General features: G+C 49.8%; 1 protein-coding gene across 1 annotated transcript in view; it reads left to right on the top strand.

The window, feature by feature from the left end:
- The window catches only part of MOB3B (MOB kinase activator 3B), a 114,578-nt gene that overhangs the window by 64,814 nt on the left and 33,881 nt on the right, over nucleotides 1-15,883 (top strand). The gene's annotated exons all lie outside the window — the stretch shown is intronic.

The raw sequence follows: 15,883 nt of genomic DNA, 5'->3' as shown, positions 1-15,883 counted from the left end.
AGCAGGCCCTGGCACACCTAATCCCCTCGTCATTCATTTAAGCTGGCCCGGTTCTGAGGCTTCGGGGACCAGGCCCTGGCGGTATCCCTCGGGGCCGGGGACTAAGGGTAGATGTCAAGGCCACATCCTTGAGGGTGACAAGCAAAGACCTGGATGGAGTCAGGGCCTCCTGCCCCTCCTGCTCAGTCTGCCAGGTGCTAAGACCAGAGCTCACCGGGGGGCAAGCTGTGGAGGAATATGGGCTGTGGTCCTGTCACCCATGCCCAGATGCCATAACCGCAGCCCACCTCGCTCAGGCTTAGGCGCAGACCCAGGCGCAGTCAGACCCCGATAGCACCAGTGCCTATTTCATACCCAACCATGCACATGGCACTTTTAGTCTTGAACCAAGAACTCTTCTCCCACTGTATGGGTCAGAAAGGGAAATGCAGAGGTTTCAAGATCTGATTTCTGAAGGTCCTTATTACCATGTGTCTCCAGAGAGCGTGTCTCTCTGAGTTTCAGTTCCTTCATCTGTAACGTCCAGACACACGCACAGTAAGTCCTCACCAATGCTGGTTATGGGTTCTTAGAAACCGCACCTTCCACCAGGCTCACCATAGACACTGATGTAAACGAGAGTTCCGTTCTCACAGCATACTTCCGTATGTCCGTTATCCTATGGTAAGCCAGGGTATCCAGGTTTCCTTATATGTAGTTTCCTTTAAAGTCGCAGATTCCAGGAACCCATCCACAATGTTAAGGGAGGACTTTGCCATAATAACTACCTCCTAGAGTTGCAGGAAGGATTCGATGACACTGTACACAAACAGTATACCCTAAGTGACAGATAGGGATCCGCTTCTTGGAGGTGTTGTAGGCGGTGGGAACACACCGGGTGTTAGATCCATGGGGTCAGACTGGACCTGGGTACAGCAACCTCTGTTCTTGGGTTCTGGCTAGGAAAGAATTCAGAGCCGAGACCCAAACTATCAGGGAACATTTACTGGGTAAATCACAGAGGTAGAAAAAGTAATTCCTAGGAGAAATGGGCTTAGGAAACAAGTTAGAGAGGCCAAGGAAGGACCCTTGGGGCTTGGGAGTGAGGAAGGTAAAGGTAACTTGCCTGCAGGGGAGAAGGAAAGAGGAGGGAGGGAAAGGGACAGGTGTGGGCTGCTCCCGGGAAGGAGAGATTTCGAGATCCTCCATCCTAAGGGTTTTAAGGGTGAAGACTTCCCAGGGGAAGATTTAATAGGATATTTAGCAACTTTTCAGGTGTGCCCTTTTAGGGTCTAGGTCTCCACTGATTGATTGGTCAACACCAGGACAGGGGGTCATTGTCTCATGCAGCCATGGGGTCGCTGATCTGGTTTTGCTGATTTGGGGGGTTGGAGCTGAAATACAACCAAGGCCTAGTGTTATCTCTAGGAGGAAAGGGAAAGGTGTCCAAGCTTCGTGACCAGTGATGTGCTGGAGGAGGAAAGTTCACCCTGGGGGCCAGTCCCACCCTGCAGCTGTCTTTTGCTAGGCACCTGGCTTTGCACCTGGTGACCTCCAGTTCTGGCCCCCAGTTCTGGCTCTGCTCATGTCTCACTGCCGCCACAGAAGGAGGCAGTGCAATTGGGAGTGATTTCTCACCGGCCATCGCCACCTGGGAGAGCAGATGGAGGGCCGCAGCCTCCTTCCCATCCCCCACCCTACACACACACACCCCCCACACACACACACACTGCACAGGCCCGGGAGTTCAAATGAAAAGGTGGCCATCAGCACCTATGTAAAGTTGGCCAGTCCTGTTCTAAGGCAAATACGGAATTTAAATTTTACAGAGGAAATGTGTGCATCGGGGAGAACGTTGCTTCCTTTCTAGGACTTTTATAGGCCACAGTTCAGTGTTTCATGAAGTTCCAGTTTAGCGTAGAAGGTGTGGTTGGGCCAGCTGTGCCAGCATCACCTGGGCCCTTATTAGAAGTGCAAACCTCGGACCCCTCACCCCCAAGCATGCAGCCCAGCAATCCGTGTTCCAACAAGCATCTGCTGCCTCTGTGGCTCCTGTTTGTAGTCTCAGGGTCAGCAGGGTCCCCCTCCCTGCGCCCCCCTCCCACCCCGGGCAGTTTTCAGATCCAGATGACCAAGCCCCTGTCTCTAGTCATATTTGCAGCACTTCTGAAACCGAACAACCAGTGGGTCCAGGCTGCCTGTTACTACTTGAGCCAATTAATTAAGCAGGGACAGTTTATATCCATCATGCCTGCCGGCTGGGAGAGCCATGGGGTCAGACTGGACCTGGGTTCAGCAACCTCAGTACTTGGGTTCTGGCTAGCAGGTTGTCCATGAAAATCTGCTCTGCAATCCCCCATAAAGCAGCTGTTTATATGGGGCAGAAGGACTACGATTGCATGGGGAAGTAGGCGAAAGGAATAAGAATGGGTATCAAGGTTACAGATTACAGGCGATGCAGGCTGGCAGGGGTGGTGAAGGGGAGTGTTGCAAAAGGGCGGCAACAAGGTTGTTGATCTTTCCATGATAACAGGTGGTTCTCGGATAGGGAGGATGGACCCCATTTCCAGGTTAACTCGCAGGCACAGCTCCCAGTCAGGTGAGAATGTGCCTTCTTTAATCAGAGCAACACAATCCCGGTTAACAGAGCATGATCAGTATTTCTTGTAACTATAGCTAGTCTCCACTATTCTACTTCTGCCCCTAACACTTCCTCAGTTTGAAGACAGCTCCTGGGAGAATGATTTATTTTCCCATCCTGGAAGACGCGTCTGTTCATGCCAGCAGCAGGTGGAATCTCCATCCAAGCCTGCACGAGGGCAGAGACAGGGAGCAAACATCTGTTCTGGATGTTCACGCCCCCAGCCCAGTTGGCTTTTTCCTCTTGTCCTGGCTTCCTGCCTGATCTGACCAATAATAACGGTATCTCTGTTAGATAATGATAACCGCAAATATTTATCAAGCTCTGCCTATGTCTGTAAATACGTTTTGTTATTTTCCCCCCACTTAATCCTCATAACAACCCAATGGGGTTAGGTACTATTCATGTCAGCCCCACATCCTGCTGGCGAAACCAGCCTCAGAGAGGCTAATTCAGTGGCAGACAAGAGTCTTAAACTTGACTCTGTCTGATGCCAGATTCTGTGAATCTTCAACCAGCCTCCCTGCTTGGTTAAGCAGGCTAATCCTTGAGCCAGGATTAGGCACAAAGGAATATTTTAGGCCAGTGTTTTTGACGTTAGCACAGATCAGGATTATCTGGAAGGCAGGTTAAGCACAGACTGCTGGGCCCTAGTCCCAGAATCCACTGCTCTGAGGGTCAGTGCCGATAGGCTGGGGGTTGGGGGTTTTCATTTCTACTAAGTTCCCAACAGGCAGGCACCACTGGTCTGGGGACTGCACTTAAGAGTCACTGCTTAGACCACTGCCCCCACCCAGGGCCGCACATTAGAATCATTGGGAGAATTTCAGATTCAGTTCCTCTAGTGTGGGACATGGCGGGCTTTTGTTTTTATACTCCCCAGAGAATTCTAATGTGTGGCCAGGGTTGAGAACTTCTGCTAAATGCAAAGGAAGACTCCTAATTGCTGTTTACAGCTTTAGTTTAAGTCCAATGTCTGCCTCCCCAGCTGAGGCATTCCCACTGCGGGGCCGCAGTGGTAGGCCAGGGAGTACCAACTGCAGGGTAAGCAGGGCCACTCGTTTTATTTCAAGATTAAGGGAAATGTGAATATTCTCTAAAAAACAAAACAAAAGAAACAAACAAAAAGAAAACACAAACCTACTATGAAGGAAAGTGCAACATGTTGAGATGGGAGGAAAGGAGAAAATAGAGAGTGAGGGGATGAACCTCAGGGATGTCAGTATCTGGCGGGGGTCCTAGGGCCAACTTTCAGTGCTCACGTTCACTTCCACGTGAGGTGACCTTATGCTGTATCAGGCCAGTTTAACTCCTTTGCTTATGGCTGAATCTCTCCTGTCTAGCACGTTCCAAAACAAATATGTTTGCTGGTTATTTAAATTGGTGAATGAACAAGTAAACAGAACAGTGGGAGCTTTATCTGGGGAGGGTACTCCATGCTGGACAACTCTGACCAGACCGTGCTGCCTATCAGAGACCGCGGCTCCCCCGGTGTGGAGCCTGCAGGGTCACAGGGATGTGCCCTCAGAAGAGCCCTGTGCCTGGTTCGTACTCCACTGTCACTGTCATGAGATTCTTAGTAGTAATTGTTGAACAAGGGGCTCTCCAAACGATGTAGCCAGTCCTGATCAGAACATTCCATCAGCAAATACAGAAATGTCAGAGCATAAGCCAAAGGGCATAAACCATGGCCTCTGGGCCCGGTCAAATAGTTTTGGCCCAGAGAGTGGTTATTTCTAATATAAATAGACTTTTTATTTAGAATAGTTTTAGATTTACCCAAAAGTTGAAAAGATAATACAGAGAGTTCCCATACCCAGTTCCCAACATCTTCTATCACATTCATACTTACATTTATAATACTAGAGGCCCAGTGCATGAAATTGGTGCATGGGGGAGGGGGTCCCCTCGGCCCAGCCTACACCCGCTTCAATCCGGGACCCCTTGGGGGATATCTGACTGCCGGTTTGGGCCCAATCCTGGCAGTCGGATGTCCCTCTCACAATCCTGGGCTGTTGGCTTTTAATCACTCATCTGCCTGCATGCCTGGTTGCTCCTAACTACCCCTCCTGCCAGCCTGGTCGCCCCTAACTGCCTCCCCACTGCCAGCCAGGTTGCCCCAAACTGCCCCCTCCCTGCCAGTCTGATCGCTCCTAACTGCTCCCAGCCGACCTGGTCACCCCCAACTGCCAGCCTGGTCACTCCTCATGGCCCCCCTGCTGGCATGGTCAACCCACACAACCTGCTTCTTCAGTCATTTGGTCGTCCCATACTAACCCCCCGCCAGCCTAGTCGCCCCAGGCAGCCTGCTTGTTCAGTCTTTTAGTTGTCCCTCACTAACCCCCCCTGTGGGCCTGGTCATAGGCAGCCATCTTGTGAGGGTGTGATGGTGAGATAATTTACATATTATCTCTTTATTATATTGGATTACTCATGACTAAGTAACTAACCTCAGTACATTACTATTAACTGAACTCCACACTGTGTTCAGATTTCACCACATTCCCCCAGTATCCCTTTTCTATCCTGAATTCCATCCGGGATGCCATATTACATATTACATTTAGTTGTCACTCAGGGCTTCTCTGAGCTATGAATGACTTTTTCTCGACCTTCCCTAGTTTCTGATGACTTTGACAATTTTGGGCTATGCTTGTCAGATATTTTGTAAACTGTCCCTCAATTTGGGTTTGTTTCATGTTTTTCTCATGGTTTCTGGGAAGATGGCCACTTTCCCATCACATGATATCAAATGTATGCCAAGGCTATGAATATGACTGCTCACTGATGTCGCTGACCCCGATCACCTGGTCAGCGGAGTGGTCACCAGGCTTCTCCACGCTCTTCTTCCTGCCTCCCTTTCCATGCTGTGCTCTTTGGAAGCAAGATCCCAGCGAACCCCACAGCCAAGGACAGGCGGGGAAACTCACCCCTCTGTTCCCCCACTGCAGGGTGTTTCAGGCTGTCCTGTGCACGTCCTGCCATCACCCCCGCCCCCGCTTCTTCTCCCAGGATCCATGATGTCCTTGGTTGAAGAATGTGCTAGAAACTAAGATCTGGGTGCTGCATATGCTCATGGCTACCTGGGTGACTTTTTTTTTTTTTTTTATTTACATTGACATTTTAAAAAATTAAGCAGTCATCTTATGGAGCATCAACTTTTCTAGGCTGAGTTAACTGTGCATGAAAATAAATAATGTTAATAAATAGAATGTTTTAAAATGTTTGCTTAATGTTTTTGAAATACCAACATTTTAACAAGGACGAAATTTCACATTAGAATAGACTTCCGAACTCTCTCAAGAGGCTAGAAGGTCCAGCAATCTTGGGCCCATATCCCTGCTGAGAACAACCCAAGAAGGCTTAGTGGCTCCTCTCTTCTCCAGCATGGAGCACTCTCTAGGCCGCACCACTCCCCATTGTATCACACCACTCACTGGACTCGTTTATGTTCCCTTGTGACCCTCGAAGGCTTTTGAATACGTGAGTCCATTCATTCAAGTAGATAACTTACAGGTACAGTAGTCCCCCTTTTGGCAGTTCCCTCTCCACCTTCTTAGTTACCTGTGGCCAACTAAGGCAGGAAAATATGAAAAGGAAAATCCCTTAATTCATGAGTTTTAATTTGTGCATCACTCTGGGTGGGATGATGGCATCCCCATGTTGTCCACTCTGTCCCACTCTGATTCACTCAGCAAAGCCACACTGTGTGCTCCTCGCCTGGCAGTCACTTAGTAGGCATCTCAGGTATCAGACCAGTTGTCAGAGAGAGAGGGGCCACGTTTACAGAACTCGTATTGCAGTAGATTGTTCTATTGTTTATTTTATTAGTGGCTATTTTTTTGTTCATCTCTTCCTGTGCCTTATAAATTAAACTTTGTTATAAGTTTGTATGAATAGAGAAAAACTAGAATATGCAGGGTTTGGTACCATTTGAGGTTTTAGGCATCCGCTGGGCGCCTTGGAATGAATCCCGTGGGTAAGCAGGGGCTGCTGTACACAGCATAGTCTGTGAAGTTAGCTCTACCCTGACCCAGAGTGAGCCAGCCAGAGGAGCCTAGCTCTAGGAGGGCTGGAGTATTATATGTAAATTGGGAGGATGTAAAGAGGTGATGATGGAGACACACATGTATGAAACCAGAGAGGGTCATGCCTGCCTGGTTAAATAGCCCTGATTTCCCCTTGAAGCAGTAGGAAGCTGCTTTCGAATTTTATGCAGAAAAACAAATGTCCTGGTTGGGTGTCCTGCCAGGTGGAGATGGGAGAGATCCCGGAGTAGAGGAAGGGAACTTGGTTATGGGGGAACTGCAGCCAACCAGGCAGGAGGTGATAGCTGAGCTGGGGAAGTGGCAGTGGGTTGGGGGAAGTTCATAGATCAGAAACTATTCAGACAAAACTTGGTGTTCATTGCCCTTCAGATAATGGAAGGAATATTTCCCTGGTGAATAAAGAAAAGTTTTGTCTGTTAATATACTCACTATATATCATCCACGACAAAGAGGCTGAGTCATTTTCAAATTCTGACTGGGCCCTAGCTGGTTTGGCCCAGAGGATAGAGCGTAGGCATGCAGACTGAAGGGTCCGGTGTTCGATTCCAATCAATGGCACATGTCCGGGTTGTGGGCTCGATTCTCAGTAGGGTGCATGGAGGAGGCAGCCAATCAATGGTTATCTCTCATCATTGATGTTTCTCTCTCTCTCCCTCTCCCTTCCTCTCTGAAATCAATATATATATACTTTTTTAAAGATATATTTTATTGATTTTTTTACAGAGAGGAAGGGAGAGGGATAGAGAGGTAGAAACATGGATGAGAGAGAAACATCAGTCAGCTGCCTCCTACACACCTCCTACTGGGATGTGCCTGAAACCAAGATACATGCCCTTGACCGGAATCGAACCTGGGACCCTTCAGTCCGAAGGCCAACACTCACTCTATCCATTGAGCCAAACCAGTCAAGGCTATACTTTTTATTTATTTATTTATGTATTTTAATTCTGACTGGGGCTCATGATCCCAGTACCGGTCCTGCTGCCTCCCTTTCCAGTACCAGTGAAGTCCATTAACATCATGCTCTCAGCTCCCTCCATCTCAGTTGCCCATTTGTGATCTTCAGCAAACTGGGCAGGTCTAAAACAGCTAGCGTTTGTTTTTATGACTTCTGTTGCCCATCCATAGTGAATGAGCACCTTCCTCAGGTCTTCTTGGGTCTTTCTTGATTTACGGGCACCTCCATGCAATGACAACAGAGTGTGGAGGCAGCCGTCCTGGAGATGGGACTGCAAATGGAACAGACTCGGCAGAGAAGTGGGACCACAGGCGCACCGTATTGACAGTCGCTCCTTTGGGTGGCTGACGCAGCACTCCCCTTGCCCGGCATATCGCATGTTGGAAGCAATTAACGATCTGTTGAGAACATATCATCATATCATCACATGCTAGTCTATTTTTCTTTCTCTTGGTCCACCCTCTGATAATAGGCCAGCGGGTGACCCAGGGGGGTGGGGCAGGGCGCAGGGAGTCGGGGAATAGAGTAGTAGCCGCTTTATTTCTAACCGTTTGCAGCTGTCCGCTTGTTTGGGGGCCCTTTCCAGGCAGAGGAACAAAGCCTTGCTCCACGGGCTTGTTTTCCTTGGCGCGGGGAACAGACGCTTTCTTGAGGAGCGCCAGAGATAAACGCAAACCATCTGCCGGCAGGAACCAGCGAGAGCACGCGGCTCCGTCAGATAAATACCCACTTCGCAGGGGGCAGGAGGCTGTGTGGAGGGGCAGGGGGGCGTGCAGAAGGGCAGGAGGCTTTGTGGAGGGGCAGGGGGGGCTTGTGGAGGGGCAGGGGGTGTGGAGGGGCAGGGGCTGTGTGGAGGGGCAGGGGGCTCTGTGGAAGGGCAGGGGGTTGGGTGGAGGGGCAGGGAGGTTCTGTGGAGGGGCAGAGGGCCATGTGGAGGGGCAGGGGGCTGTGTGAAGGGGCAGGGGGCCATGTGGAGGGGCTGGGGGCTGTGTGGAGGGGCAGGGCGGAAGATGAAGAGAAGCAGGTGTGTTTGCAGACACAGATCTGTGTTACTAGCCGTTGTGTTTTTTAGTTTGTTTATTTTAGCTAGTGTTGCAGCGCGTTTTGTTTTGTGAGGACTTAGGAAATGGTATGTGCTCAGCCACGCCACCTGGGGAGGTCTGTTTTCTTCTCCCACGTGGGCGGGCTGCTGTTTTTATTCTTGAGAAGGAGAGATGTGTATGCCCTGGAGTGGGGGTTCACACGTGCTGGACTCCAAAGACACAGCCGCTCTCCGACAGGAGGAACAGCTTTAAGGAGAAATATGGGCATTTGGGGTTGTTGTAAACGGACATACCATCGGGGGTCCCCAAAGGCTTGACCAGGGCCTTCGGGTTCGCCTCGTGTCACGTGGGAATGGCTTGCCCCGCTCACAGGATGTTCCCGTTTATCACATTGGCCCCAGCTCCACTCTCCGGAAGGCGTGGGCCCGCGGGGAAAGGCAGCTGCACTTGCCCACTCCCTTACCCACCCACCCCGGGCTCCACGGGGAAGAGCCACGGTCTGAGCAGTGGTGACACCCTGCCTGGTGCTGTGCTGAGTGGCACTGTCCCCATGCCTCAGCTACAGAAACAGAGCCTTTTATTTTATTTTATTTCTGATGGAGGCCCCGCATCCAGAGCATTTATTTCTGCATCCTCTGAGGGACGTCTGCCTTCTGCGGCCTTCCTGCCAAGACAGCAGAAGCACACAGGCCAACAGACAGCCTGTTTGCCCCAAGGAGTGCCCAGAACAGGCATCTGAGGGCTCTGGGGATGAGAGGAGGGAAAGAGAAAGGAAGAAAGAAAGAAAGAAAGAAAGAAAGAAAGAAAGAAAGAAAGAAAGAAAGAAAGAAGAAAGAAGGAGAAATGAAAAGATGAGAAGAGAGAGGAGAGAGAGAAGGAGGAGGAGTTCTTTCGGGGAAGTCGTTACGCTACCATCCCATCGCTCTCTCGCTCGAGCTCGATCTATCTCTCAGTCCCTCGCTCCTCCTCCTATTTACTGGAATTTTTATTAAATTTTGTTTGGGAGAAAAGTGATGTACTGTGTCTGAGATGAAAGGCACATCGGCATGGGGCCCTAGAAAAATGATTCTATCCCATGCTTGATTTAGCTCCCACACTGCCTGTGGCTGGGAGATCAGAGAGCTGTGGTTAGACACATTCATAAACTCTGTCTCTCTCTCCGATGCTGCTTCCCGGCTGAGCGCCAGAGGGAGAGCCATGGGGCTGCCTCCTCGGGCCTTCGAGAGGGACTCCGGACCCCGCACGCTTACCTTCTTGGCCAGCTTCCCCCCAGCTCTCTGGTCGGCCTCCCCCTTGGCCCGATGGCCCTGCCAACAGCAGTCCTGCTTAGAGTGTCATTGTTGAGCAAACTCCTGCTAAAACCGCATAGGAGTGATCGGTTTAGGATTCTGACCTCTGCCCAGGCCTCTTGCTCAGACTGACCCTGTTCTGGGTTCACCGACTCTATGTCAGTGACTCGTGTGCAAAGACCAAGCCCCTCCCACCACCCAGGCCATCCTGAACGAAGGCCATCTTTGATGTCTGTCACCTCTTCGAGCACATTCATTCTGACCACATTTTCTCCCTTGGAGCCCACTTCTTGGAGTGCGACATTACCCAGCTCGATCCTGAGAGTCCTAGGGTGTGGCTGAGGGTGGGATAGAGAAAGGGATGCTGGGAGATCCGCTCATACTTGCCCACCACCTCAGTCCTTCCAATCAAAGGCCGTGTTCCGTGTCACCAGTAGATATCCGCCTGGGATTGTGTCGGATGGCTTGTCTGGGTTATTGTAAGTCTAGTCAAAGTTTAACCGCACATTCTTCCAGCATGCAATCGATTAAGACGGCTGGTTAATAATGTCTGGCATTAACTTTCTAATTGAGCACAGCGACTGAAAATTAACTATCACCCTTTGGAAAAAAAGGCAACGAAGGGAGGCTTTCCTGATAAAGAGGGGAGTTGCAGATTCTCTCTCCCACACCCAACCCGGATCACAGCGTTCTTGTCCCACAGCTCTCCTCCCTTCCCACCAAAAGCCGAGCGCCGCCTGCCGTGCCAGGACCGCACGGGGCCCTGGCAGCGGGCTCTCATCTCTGCTGTCGCCTTTCTTCCTCCCCCTCATAGGAGACGATGGATTCACGTCTTGACTGAATAAGATCACTGCTCCTTTATGATTCAACTTTGATTGATGAGTATTCCCTACCTAGCCCTGTGCCAGGGGCTTTTAAGGGTAGAAAAGAAGTAGAAACGGTTCCTTTGTTCGGGGAATGTAATATAATACAAGGCACACTAGTAAGTTTGAGAAACCTGTAGAAAGTAATACAAGGCCGACGGTAACCCCGTGCCTCACTGAGTACCTGGCGCTCTAAGTTCTTTGCAAGTTCAGAATTGATGTATTGATACCAAGACTGCCATTCTGAAAATAAATATGCAGGAGGAATCTAATGCCAACGTTATGTTTTAGAGAACATTCGGTCTCCGTGGGACACTAAAACTAACAGCTCACGAAAGAGTGCCTACTATCTGCAAGGCATTAGCGAAGCCTTTCATAGGTGTATGTAATCTTCACAACCACCTCCTGAGCTACAGATACCACTGACACCCAGTTTCTTCTGAGATGGGGAAACTGAGGTTCAGAGATACGAAGCCATTAGCATATGGCTATTCTATTAACATGGAGTAGAGCCAGAAAGGAAACTTGAAATGGCTCATTACAGATGCTGTGTTTTAAATCAACAGATACACAGAGTGGCCAGATTATTATGATCTCTGAATGCATAATAATCTGGCTACTCAGTGTGTGTGTGTGTGTGTGTGTGTGTGTGTGTGTGTATTTTAGAGGCCCCGTGCAGGAATTAGTGCATGGGTGGGGTCCAGCCAGCCTGACCAGGGGAAGGGGACATGGGCAGTTGGCTGGCTTGCCTGCTGGTCGAACTCCTGGTAGAGGGGACAATTTGCATATAAGCCTTTTATTATATAGAATACACACTGAGTGGCCAGATTATTATGTGTTCAGAGATCATAGTAATCTGGCCACTCAGTGTATTATGAGCAAAGAAGGTTCCAGAGTTAAATAGGACCATTGCTGCAGGAATTCTCAGACCCTTTCCTGTGTTCAGGTTACTGCAAACTTCTATGAAAGCAGCATTTTTGCTAATATATTTGACCTCAGGATCCTATTTTTTAGCCAAGGATCTCTCAGGATGAGTGATTTTTAAAGCATACCAAGAGTGTAGTGTCCACTCTAGGAAAGAATCTATGTACTTGACAGGAGGAGGGGGTGGGCTATGGTCCGGGGCTAAGTCAGGGCTGTCCTGTAGACCACATAGACTGCCCTTGGCCCAGACCCAGACATTGCACAGCCCTCAGGTTCAGGTTGCCATTTGTAACCAGCCCAGTGTCCACTTGAAACGATTCCCTAACCTTTTATTCTTCCTCCTGCAAACCAGCGGTCGCCAACCAATGGTCCAAGGACCACTGGTGATCCGTGAGGTCCCAAAGGTTGGCGACCACTGTGCTAGACTATTTTCACTTAAAGCAAACAAACAACCCACTGGCTCAGTGGTTGAGTGTTGTCCTATAAACCAGGAAGTCACAGTTTGATTCCTGGTCAGGGTACATGCCTGGGTTGCAGGCTTGATCCCCAGGGCAGAGCATGCAGAAGGATCAGTGATTCTCTCTCATTGCTGCTGTTTCTATCTCTCTCTCCTTCTCCCTTCCTCTCTGAAATCAATCGAATAAGTTTAAAAAAGCAAACAAATGGACAAAGTGCAGGTCGAAAAGCAGCCATCTCAGCAGTGGGGTCCTTGCCACCATGGAGCCTGCAGGAACAGATGTGGAAGGAAGAACCCGAGTTTTAGGGCCAAATGCCTGCTTCACCTCCTTTTCGCTGTGGGGCCAGGGCCAACAGTTTAACTGAGCTAAGACTCCATTACATGATAATAACAACAATAATAATAATAATGCCCATGCTCAGGTGTCACTGGGACTAAATGACCTGCATATCCCAGGCCTCACTTGGGGTTTGCTTGTCTGTGGCTATGGAGACTTCTTATTGGCATCTTAAAAACAAAACATCTCATGTCAATCCATTCTTTGTGACCTGGTCCTTCTGGAGCTGTTGGGGAAGGGAGTGGACCCGCAGGGCTGTCTTGCTACCATGAGGCCACTGACAGAGGGTCCACCAAAGGGCAGCCATCCAGTTCTCTGCCTCCCGAGGGGCGATGTCTTCCACCTTTTGAGAAAGGTTTATTGAAAAGCACATACATACACACAAACATGCACATACATGTATGCCTGAATACCTGCAAGGCAGAGGAGAAAGGAAGAAAAGGGTTAGGATGGTATACAAACTATATAATTGTTTCCTGAACCATCAATAATATTGAGTGAATTTCCCAAATGCCCCGTAACTTTCTTGTTCTCAACCGCATTCTCTGTGAGCTGGGATTTTGTCTCTGGCTCCCAGTGAAACCCAGTGCCCCTGAGACTCCCAGCCTGGGACTTCTCAGCTTCCAGAGCTGGCCTGGGGTGGCTGTGGTGCATGCTGAGTGTGTCCTGACTTGAGCCATTTGCAACGTTCACTTTTGAAGAGTTCATGACCGGTAAGGGAGACTAGGGTGAAAGAGTCAGGCCCAACTTAGCAGCCCGAGCAAAGAGGTCCAGGGCCTGATGTCCCACCTGCCTGAGGTCAGGTGGGAAGTAACAGAAGTAAGACATAGTCCCAAGGTTCCCACTTCAGTGCCAGGCATCTTACACCTCCTATTGTAAGAAGACTTCAGAGGAGATGTTTTTCTCCATGATGAAGGAGAGTGATGGTGTAATTTGCCTAGACAACTAGTAAGTTGTAGAGCTAGGATTTTAAGCTAAAGTCTTCAAACTTCAAAACCAACTCCTCTCAACTACTTTAAGATAATTCCCAGCCCAGCTTGTGTGGCTCAGTGGTTGAGCATCAACCCATGAACCAAGAGGTCACTGGTTCAATTCTTCATCAGGGCACATACCCTGGTTGCAGGCTTGATCCTTAATGGGAGACATGCAGGAGGCAGCTGATGAATGATGTTTCTCTCTCGTTGATGTTTCTATCTATCCCTCTCCCTTTCTTTCTCTCTAAAAAAAAAAAAAAAAAAAAAAAAAAAAAAAAAAAAATCAATAAAAACATTTTTTAAAAAGTATTTAAAAAAAGAAATTTCCCTGTCATAGCCTAAAGGAAGAGCAAACCCAGGTCAAGGCCAAAGGGTAGGCCAGAGACCAGGTGTGGATTGGAGGGCAGAGCCAAGAGCTTGTCAGAGGAATGTTTCCTCACCTGTGAGATGGGAACATAATAGTATCTATCCTTGAGGGCTGTTCAAGGATTCGGTCAGGTAATCCAGGTAAAGGCCTCGGTACAGTTCCTAGAACATGGTAAGTGCTCAGTAAATATTGGCTCTTGCTCTTCGTCTCAGATCCGTGGTCTTAAGGCATGGATGAGAAAACACATTCCTCCTCGGGGACCGCGGAGTGTGTCAGCTGACCTTCACAACTCGGTTCTGTGGCTCCCTAGGGGTAGACATTTTTCTCCCTTTTCTTTTTAAAAAAATATTTTCATGCCACCGAAGAGTAACCTGCAGATGCCCCGTTGTGCTTAGCCATGGGACGATGCCTCTATCCTTGGCAGAGAGAGCGAGTCCCACTCCAAACGTAAGCAGATCTTTGTGGTTTTAGAGGCAAGCTGACTCGGTCCACATCCCAGCCCCGCCACCAGCTAGGCTGCCGGAATGAGTGCATCAGCGCACCGGAGCCTCCGTGCCCTTCGTCTGTGGCACAGGAGGAGTAAAGCCGGTGTCACGGGCAGGCTGCGCCGGTCACAGATGCCAACCCCTGGCACTGGCGCTGTGTGGCTACAGGAGCCTCTTCTGACAGGAACAGGCTTGTCTTCGAGGGGACCAGACCCCTTCCAGCCTGCAGCAGGGGTCTCCTGCCTCCTCCCCCCATCGCCAGCAGAGGAAACAGCCCCTGAGCTCTTTGAGGGGCTGCCCACCACCTTAACCTCAGCTTTACCTCCTCCCAACCCCCTTCAATGCCAGCATCTGTTGCTCAGACAGTCAGCTGCCAAGCTGTGCCCAAGTCTCTCCCAGGTCCATTTCATATGGTGCCACTTTGTTTTTGAAGAAAAGCTGCTATCAGTGCTAGGCCCCGGGGAGGCAGGTCCTGCCTCTGCCAACTGCCAGCCGCGTGCCATCTCTCTCCTCTTGCCCTGGGAGTCCCAGGTGATCCTGTCTCAGTGACAGAGTGTCCCTTACCAGGCAGCTGCCACAGGGACCCTGTGGAGGCACAGACAGCAGACCCCAGGCTCGGTGGGGCCAGGGGTAGCCCCTGGGCTCAGCTCTGCCATTCTGTGGCCAGGTGGCCATGACATCATGCCTACCTTTCTCAATAAGCTGACTCTTCCCTCAGAACAGCAGCCGCATACTGCAGGCCTGGCTTCGCACAGAGAAGGGTCTTTCCCACATAGTGAGCTCACCCTCTGCTCTAGGCACTGAGGAGGGTTTCCCTGGGGTTGACACCCTCCTAGCCATGCAAGGAAGGCCTCCTCATGGCCCCTTGTGACAGGCGGGAAGCCATAGTCACACCAATACCACTTCTAACCTTCCCAACCATCGGAATATTCGTCTGCGTTCTACAACCAGAAAAGCTGAAGTCAGGGAGGTCACACAGCTGGGAAAGGAGCAGAGCGGGAATTCACAGTCTGTTTCACTCGGCAATCCAAAACGTGTCATCACCGAGGACAGTGTGACTGACAGGAGCTTAAGCATTGTGGGAGAACGAGAGAGGAAGGGGCTTGTGGATCTGCCATTTGCTGCCTGACCACTTGGGAGTAGCTGTCGTCAGAAGGGGATTGTGGGTGCCTCGTCTGACCACGCACCCTGTCTGTGTTACGAAAAGCATAGCCCTCCTCTCTCACCCTCCTCAAGGCGATGGGGTGGTAATGAACATAATGCGAGGTATTGCTGGAGTTTGCTGCCTTTATCCGCCTCAGAAAAGTTCCCATCGGAATTGGTGTGCTGGTAACCTGCAGGCATATCTGTCTTAGAAAAATGTCTTTTTTGAGCTGTGATATTCTTTAAACTTTTAGATTAATTGCTAATGTGTCTTTTTTTAAAAATATATTTTACTGGTTTTTTTTTTTGTTTTTTTTTTTGTTTGTTTGTTTGTTTTTTACAGAGAGGAAGGGAAAGGGATAGAGAGTTAGAAA

The sequence above is a fragment of the Pipistrellus kuhlii genome, unplaced genomic scaffold (genome assembly GCF_014108245.1).
Source record: "Pipistrellus kuhlii isolate mPipKuh1 unplaced genomic scaffold, mPipKuh1.p scaffold_m20_p_12, whole genome shotgun sequence".
Classification (NCBI taxonomy): domain Eukaryota; kingdom Metazoa; phylum Chordata; class Mammalia; order Chiroptera; family Vespertilionidae; genus Pipistrellus; species Pipistrellus kuhlii.
Note: the sequence above shows the minus strand (reverse complement) of the source record. Positions and strands in the feature narration are given on the sequence as shown.